Source organism: Tetrao urogallus (assembly GCF_951394365.1).
Source record: "Tetrao urogallus genome assembly, chromosome: Z".
NCBI classification, from domain to species: Eukaryota; Metazoa; Chordata; class Aves; order Galliformes; family Phasianidae; genus Tetrao; species Tetrao urogallus.
In genome coordinates this window covers 21,698,516-21,707,156 of record NC_136816.1, presented here as the reverse complement: position 1 = coordinate 21,707,156, position 8,641 = coordinate 21,698,516, and positions in this window count along the sequence as shown.

Below are 8,641 nucleotides of genomic sequence, written 5' to 3'. Positions count from 1 at the left end.
AGAGCAAGATCCATAGAAGACAGGACTGAGAAGTGTCATATTACCATTAAACTCATTGTGAAGTTCTGACCTGGCAGCCTGCACAAACAGCAGCTCTCTAAACACTGAGTTCTCAACATAAGTCAGTAGCAGTTTGCATGAACTTTTTTATTTTCTTCTTTTAAATGGTTAAGAAGAAAAGAAAGAAGAGAATACACAAAAGGTAAGGAAAGAAAAATAACAGATGTAATTGGGACATAATAGCTCATCATGTCAAAATAATCCACCATGGTATATAATTAAAACTAATTCTGCAGCACATATGGATTCAGATTAGCACTTGAATATAAATGGCTTGCCTGAACACAGCTGTAAATCAGAAATCAGGAAGCAAGCAGTATGTAAGAGACATGAAAGAATGGAAACAAAACAAAACAAAAAAAAACACAAGGAAATCAAAGATTTCAACAGTTTTCAGTCCTCAACAAACTTTCCAGCAAGGGTTTCCAACTTCCCTCAAAGAAGATGAATAAAAGCTCCAGAAATTCCAGAACTCCTTGTTACTGCTGAATGTGGAACTAGACTGTGCTTAAGTGATTTCTAAATAAACAAAAAAAATACTTTTTAAAAAAATCATTATCTACACTCCAGGCCACAAACAGAATCAACTGCCAAGAGCTCTCAAAAATTCCGTTTCATTTCTTAAGGATATAAATCATTACAGAAAGCTACAGTGAGATTTTCTACTTTTACAGACACATTTTTAATGCATCTAACTTTCTATGAAATGTTCATCACAGCAGCCATGCTGCACATCTGCAAGTTAGGCTGCTTAGATTGAAAACACACGCACATCATGTCAGCTTTACTAAATTATTTGTTTCACCCCTTTGCTCTAGTGCTGCTTTATGGTCAGCGAAGATTTTTCAAAATAAAGCCACATAATGAAACAGAAGTAGATGAAAAAATTACTTAACCCAGCAAATAACAACAACAGAAGAGACTTCTTCTCCTTCTTGCAAACCAGAACGCTTTGTATTAATAAACTAAAGAGACAAAGGAAAAATTCTGAAACAACCAAAGCAAAGTATGTACTAGGAGGCAAAAATTACATCAGTACTGCCATCTACTGATTTGTAACCAGAAGTTGACTTCAGAAATTTGATAGACTCACCACATATAAGAAAATCTTCATTTATACTTTTACAAAGTCAAAAGAAGGGATGTAAGAAAAATCAATGCAGAGGAAAAAAAAGAAAAATAACAACTCTGTGAGTACAATGTTCAGTCATCTTTAAATTTACCCCTTTAAGAAGCAGCACGAATCATGTTGAGTTCCCAACAGTTATTTGGTTTAAAAAATATGGCCAGACCCAAAAGGCCACTCTGTAGCTGAGAAATAACCATACTGACTCTCAACAGTCAACCTCAGCCCCTAGGTGAGTTCCCAAAGGCAAGGTCTGTATACACTGAGGGGAACAATGGACTCCAGATCTGACAGAAAATTTTAACAGAGCTCATGTTAAAAGCAGGAAGCTTTTGATTCGATTTAGAGATTGAACAAGCAACTTAATCATTTTCTTTACTTAAGTTTAATAGGAATTAATTGCATTTGTTTCCGTATTTTCCAATAATCTCAATGACACTACCATACTTCAAAACTTTTTCTTCAGGTTATTACTCCAAAATACAGAAATTGACAGTTAATGGTAAGATTACCAACAAATGGAGATAGGAAATTTCACATGGATAAGATATTATCCAGAAATCAGACAGGCTTCAGAGTTTATGCTCGGTCATATTTTCTGCCATTCTTATTAACCCCTTCTTGCCTTTCAGTAGACACTCCTGCTAATAAACAAACCCAATGTACTTAAGAGCCTCAACAGGCAACATTGGTTTTTTTTTCAAGCAGAGCCTGAAATGAAAAAAAGTAGTTGGAATATTGATCTCAAATGCTACTAAACTTCTCATCTTTAAATGATAATATGCATATCTGTTTTACTTAAATGCGTGAAGCGGAGCAATGAAGCAGCCGTCACCAGTGACAGCTACACACAAGTTGGCAGCTTTCCAGAACAAGCAGCAGTCAGTTACTTATTTCAGAGAGTCATAGAATCACAAGGCTGGAAAGGACCTACAAGATCACCTAGTCCAACCGTCCTCCCATTGCCACTGCTACTATAAACCACTAAGCTGTATCTCGCAGCTCCTCATCCAGACGCCTCTTGAGCACTGCCAGGGAAGCCACTCCACCACCTCCCTGGCCAGCCATTCCAGTGCCTGACCACTCTCTGAGAGAAAAATTTGTTCCTTATGTCTAATCCAGTCAGGAACCATTCCCAAAGCAACCACCACTTCAATTAAATGTTACATCCCAGGTTGCATTAACTGTGTCACAGACACAAAATTCTATTGAACACAGTGAGACGAAGGGGGACACAAAAGGGGACACAAGAACTCATACAGACTTGACAAGAAGATGTTAAAAACAAAAGGATCAAGATGTACACAAAAAAAGAAAACAATAAAGAAGGCATCCTACTGAAGATGAAGTGAAGCTGACCCCAATCAAAAACACACTGTTTGTGTTCTAAGTGCATTAAGTATAAAACCTTCATTCCTCACATTATTTTATTCTGTGTTAGAAAGAGAGAGAAGGACAGGGATAGAACTTCCTTCAGTGACTGCGGGAAGGTGCCAGAGGGCATACAAAGCCACACGGAAGCCAAAGGAAGGGCACACAGGGATTGTGAGTCTAATCATCCGGTATTAAATGATCGCCCTCAAGTGCAAAGTGAGGCACATAATGTGCAAAAAAAAAAAAAAAAAAAAGTAATTAAGAACCTTCCCACACTTATTTCATACTAATAACAAAATAGTTGTAATCAAAACACCCACAATATTTTTCAATTTTAAAAAAAAAAGTTTTTACCAAGTGGAACCCAGTGTTCTTCAGACCTGTCACAGCACCAAGACAGAATGAAATGCCAGGTGTGCTAGAAGGGCTTGTCCTATTGCTGATAGGGATATCATAGTTCATGTATAATGTTAAAAAAAAAAAGTTTCACTGTAAGCAATATATAAATCAGGCATTTTTACTTGTCTAAAAGCTTTCTAATCTTCTGAGAATTACTTTGTTCCCCACATTCTCAGTATACCTCTAACCCTTAGGATTTGTTCCATAATATGTAAAACTTTGTCAAGTTTTTCTTTTTAAATATCACAGAGGCAGTATAGCTCTCAGGACCTCCGATTATTGTTAACCACAGTAAAGAGCTACTGATTCAATATATAATCACAGAATCACCAAGGTTGGAAAAGACCTCTGAGGTCACTGACTCCAACCAGCAACCCATTCCTACCATGCCTACCAACCATGTCCCTCAGTGAGATATCTACATGGTTCTTCCACACCTCCAGGGACAGTGACTCTAGCACCTCCATGGGCAGCCCGTTCCAATGCACTGTTACTGCTCCAGAAGAGCAATATTTCCTAATATCCAACCCAAACACCCTCAAGTGCAACTTAACGCCATTCCCACTGGTCCTTTTACTGTCAGCTGGGAGAAGAAGCCAACTCCCACCTTGACGCTGCTTACTTTCAGGGAGCTGTCGATATGATGAGATGTAACAGCTGCTGCACTTCCAGATGCTGGTTTGTTGTTTGTTTTTTTTTTCTCTTAAAAAAAAAAAAAAAAAAAAAAAAGCAAGCTCTTTTTGTGAGGTAGAGAGAGTGAATCATTAAAATCAAGGGCAATGCACTTCAGCAGTGCCTCCAGCGTCTGCACCGACACTGCAGCACCGCCTGTCAGACAGAAGCCGGTTCTCGAGTGGACGGTCAGTGCCCGCGGTCACTGACACCGGCACCGCGCGGGTCGCCCAGGTCGGAGCCCGACATCCGGAGCCCCTGGAGGCAGTCGGGCAGGGCAGCCGGTGACTCACCGCGCACCGCAACGTGCCAGCAGCAGCCAAGCGGAAACGTACGTCGTGCCGGCCCGGGCTGTCTGCCGCAGGGCTGCCTGGGGAACCTGCCCGGAGTGGGGGTGCCGGGGCCTCAGCCCGCACCCTCTATCCGCACTCGCGCGGCGCGGCAGCGGCCTAGGCGGACGGCTCGACCCTCCGCCGGCTTCTCCCGGCCCCGCTACCTCTCACCTCCGCCCCCGGCGGATCCCGGCCTCCCGCAGCGCCCCGAGCCCCGCACCTGCCCCAGCCGCTTCGAGCCCGCACCGCTGCAGTCGGACCGGCGAGCGAGGGCGGCGACGGAGGCGCTCCGGCCCCGCCGCCCTGCCCACCCCGGCCCTGCGGCCACTCCCTCCCGCCGCCGGGGACGACGGGTGACGACGCGGCACTTTCCCGCGGCGTGACGGGAGGCTGCGCCGAGCCCCGGCGCCGCGGATCGGCCCCTTTGAGCACCACGGGCGGACCGGCCGAACCGGCGCGGCGGGGAAGGGGCGACCCGAGCCTCAGCCACCGACGAACGAGGCGCCCGCCGGCCCCGCTGCCGACTGCAACTCCCGGCAGCCTCTGCGGCGAGGCGTGCGCGCCCTACCGCCCCGCGCTGCGGTCCCGCCCCCCGCCACGCGTCGCCACGTCTCCTGCGGCGGGGCCGGCGGCCCTCTGGGCGCCCGGTGGGGGCGTCCTTCCGCCCGAGCGGCGGGCCGCGAAATGGCGCCGCGGGGTTCGGCGTTGCCGCCGCTGCCACGTTTGCTGAGCCGTCTGGTTGTCCGTGCAGGGAGAACCTTCAGCCATGAGGCTTTGTCTCCTAGAGTTCTAATAACGATAATGCTGTATTTTAGTTACGGTCGCTATGGCAAAATACAGCCGTGAATAGCTGTATAATCATTGCACGATGGGACGCTAGGCCAGCATCAGGTTTCGTTGTTGAGCTCCAAGGCACTGCAGCTTGGACGTTCACAAGCCCCTGTGCAACTCGAACTGCGCTCGGCAGCATGCTGGCCTTCCACATTGAACTGCTGAAGGACAGCGTCAGCTGATAGATAAGCTTTTCTGGTTAGGTTTAATAATATTTTGTATAAAATAGCCTAGTATGTTAGAGATTTGTGAAAAGTGTTGGCTTCAATCTCAAAAGACAACTAAATTGCCAGTAAGGAATTTTCTGAGGGAACTATAGCTACTGAACTAAATGTAACGTGGAAACTTGCTACTTCTTCTGTCTTAGGTGCTGAAAAAATAATCAGCTGCATGCTTCAGTGGAACTGAATTTTGTCTGTTCCTTGACTGTTTCCCTTTTTGATCTGAATCAAATGTCTAGTGGAAAAGAGGATACAAAAATGTTTTTCTTACAAGTATTATATGCAAAGTCCTGTAGTGTTGATTCAAGTGGTGGTTCCCTTCCTCCAGCTTTAAAGATTGCTTTTCCACTTTGCACTGGAAACTTGCTTTATCACTTATTCTCTAGGGGTTCACTGGCAGTGCTTCTCTTATTGTGTCAAGCTGCTTTTCAGTGTTCTGTCTCCCATGCTCCAGAAAGCTGGACTTGAGCCTGAGCTGAATTCCCCCTTGTCTTTGACTGGAATATGCTAATATTTTATCTATCACTAAATGAAAGGCCATTTATTTAATTCCTTGTTTAGCTGAATGGAACACATGCCTATCATTTTTCAACGTGGTATGTGATCACTTACATGAGTTAAGCAGAAGCCCAGCAGAAACTGTGCAGTGTTCACCCTGACATTGCTGGGATCACCGAGTAACATTAATTTTTGTAAATAAAGATTTTGTATGCTTTGTTCCTAGGAAACCATTCATAAATGTTTAATTTTGTTGATTTCTGTCTGACTTCCACCAACTCTTTGGTAGGTTAATTAATAGCGTGTTCAGGAAACAATCTCTACCACAGAAGTATAATTCTTTAGTTTGCTTAGTTGAGTTTTTTCAAAACTGCTTTGCAAACTTTTATTTTAGTAAGTCTTGTAATTTCCTTTATGAAGTGGTATAATGAAGACAGATGAAATGGTTATGATTACTTACAGTGGAAATGCTAAGTCATGGCTTTAAACAGTGATGGAGCACATGATAGGAAGGCAGGGGATGTCCGGTGCATGCAATGGGTGGGTTGGGCATCTCCCATCCCAAGAGTATAGGGTGTGTTTTGCCCCTGTCCCTGATTATGTTCTGGGCATAGATACACTCTTGGATCTGACTCTCCAGAGAGAGATTTCAGACTAAGAGAAAGGTTCTAGTGGTGCAAGTGCCATTAAGTGCCATTATGCTAAACATGAGCCTGTTCGTCTGCAGATTGCTGCTGGATTGCTGATGCTAAGCAGTATAGACTCCTGGGGGGCAAGAGGAAATCTCAAGAAGGGTGCAGGAACTAGAAAAAGTAGGCATTGTAAGACCTGCACACAGCTGATGGACAAATCTATAAATCTTTAGTCTGAAGACATGAAGGCCAGGGGTAATGAGAGGTAAGCAGCTGCCAGACAAAAGCATCTGCTGAATGTCTGGTGGGCAGCGTTTTGAGGGCTCATTTCTAGAGAGAGAACGATCCAGAAACCTACACGCCCACAGGCGCTGCTCATGACCTGCGTCTCAGTCTTATTCCAGGTACAGCAAAGAATCTCCCCTCTGACAATCAGAGTGAGACAGCCCTGCTAGGGGTGCCAGGTGGGCCGCCTCTTAGAGGGCTAGGAGAATGCCCTGGGTGCTGCAGGCCCTCCTCTTCATGGGGCTCCAGACCTCCCAAGCCGAGCGCTTCGTGCCTTCCTGCGGCCCAGTTCAGACAGACCGGCTGCCTCCTGCCCCTGCTTCTCAGGGCTGGTTGCGGCAGGGAGCTCACCAGCACCCCAGCCACGGACTCAGCTGGATGTGCTGGGGAACTCCTCCACATCGGTACCTGCTGAGCCGCTGGAACGTGTGGTGCTGAGGGTGACATCCCCTGGTGGGTGGCAGCGGGACTGGATGGGGCCGCGGTGCCGTCCTCCTGCTCGTGGGCTGCGCTGGGATGTTTGAGGCTGAGCAGCCTTCAGGCCTCCTGGGCGCACAGTGTCTGGGTGGCTTCAATGACGATGTCAGTGAATAGAATGGTGGTGGGTCCCAGTGTGCCCTTTAAGCACTGTGCCAGGGCGTCCCTGTCCAGCCCCACCTGGCACAGGTGTGACACGATCATGTTCTTCAGCCATTTGATTTGCCACCAGTGCAGCACCTGGATCTGTGACAATTGCTGCTTCAGCCAGGTCAGCACTGGGTCCAGGGTGTCTTGTCTGACCCTGAAAAGTGCGGCCCACTCCTCTGGCAGGAGGCTACCCACCCTCTCTGGCTCTGCGGCCACGAGCTCAAGGGACGATAATGGAGTGAAAGAGATGCCTCAATACTGTCAGGGCCAGTGGCAGTGCAGTGCCAAAGCTGATGGGCATGGGCACAGCGGGCAGGGAGATGATGCACTCCACATGCTCATTATCTTCCTTGTACAGGGACCCAGATAGTCTGCGTGGCCATCCTGCACAGCGGGCAGCTGTCAGCTTCGCCCACTGACGGATGCAGCCATTGCAGAATGTGTGATTGCACGGAATCATGTTGCACATTGCAGCAGATGGAGCACATCCATGCCTCTTCTGTGGCCGTGGTCTTCTAACTGCAGGGGCTGGAAGAACTGAGGATGACGATTGGTCATCACTGGAGCTGCAGTAGTGGCGTCTCACTCTGCAAAAGGAAGAGAGACTACAGTCACTCACTGTCCCAGGCTGTGAAAGCCATCGGCAGCCCCTCAGCAGGAACCCCTCCCAAGCCCATGACTGGGCCGTCTGGTGCTCCCCACTGGCACAGGGCCAGGCTCCCCACAGCTGCCCTGAAGGAGCCCACATGTCCCAGCACCACTCACTTCCGCTGCTGCAGGTGTACTCTGCAGGGCCCTGGCTGCCTGCACTAGGCAGGGCCAGGGAAACAGAAGCGATGCTGCGAGCAGCCCCAGGCATGACCCAGCACAGCACAACCAAAAGCATGCTTGACCTCCAAGCCTCGCAGAGCTGCTCAGCAGGGTCCAGGAAAGAGCCAGACTGAGCCAAGCTCTGCCAGCACCCCAGTGTGAGCAGTGGGGCCCATGCAATCACAGTTCATCGTCTGGTGATATCACAGCCTATTGCTTGGTGGCATCATATAGATTGGGGAAGACCTTTGAGGTCATCAAGTATAACCTTTAACATAGTGCTGCTGAGCCTACCGTCCACCAACTGGACAGCTTCTCCTGTATGCCTCTGGCACTCAAAGCCAAAGAGAGAATGAAAACCAGATGGGTTTCCCTGCCCATGGCAAACCCCAGCCTTTCCCTTCCTCACCATCCTTCCTGCCAGCAGCAGGAACTGAAACAACATCCCACTCACCTTGACCTCATCTGGAAGAGGGCTGCAGCTCTTTCTGCCCTTTATCTATGACCTTCAATTCATCAGTGTCTGTGTGACAATGGCAACTGTCAACATTGTACCTGCTGTGCCATGCCCATGGCATCACCAAGGCACATGCCAGCAGCTGATGCACTCGAGTACAGCCAGCCTGGACTGATTCTGGTTGCATATCTTGGACCTGATGTCCTTGGAGAAAGTGGGACATCTCTGCAGCTGAACAGCAGAGGACAGGAAAACGTACTTAAAACACGTGTTGATCCTGCTGCCCATGGGCTACATTCAGGCCAGGACAGCTAGTA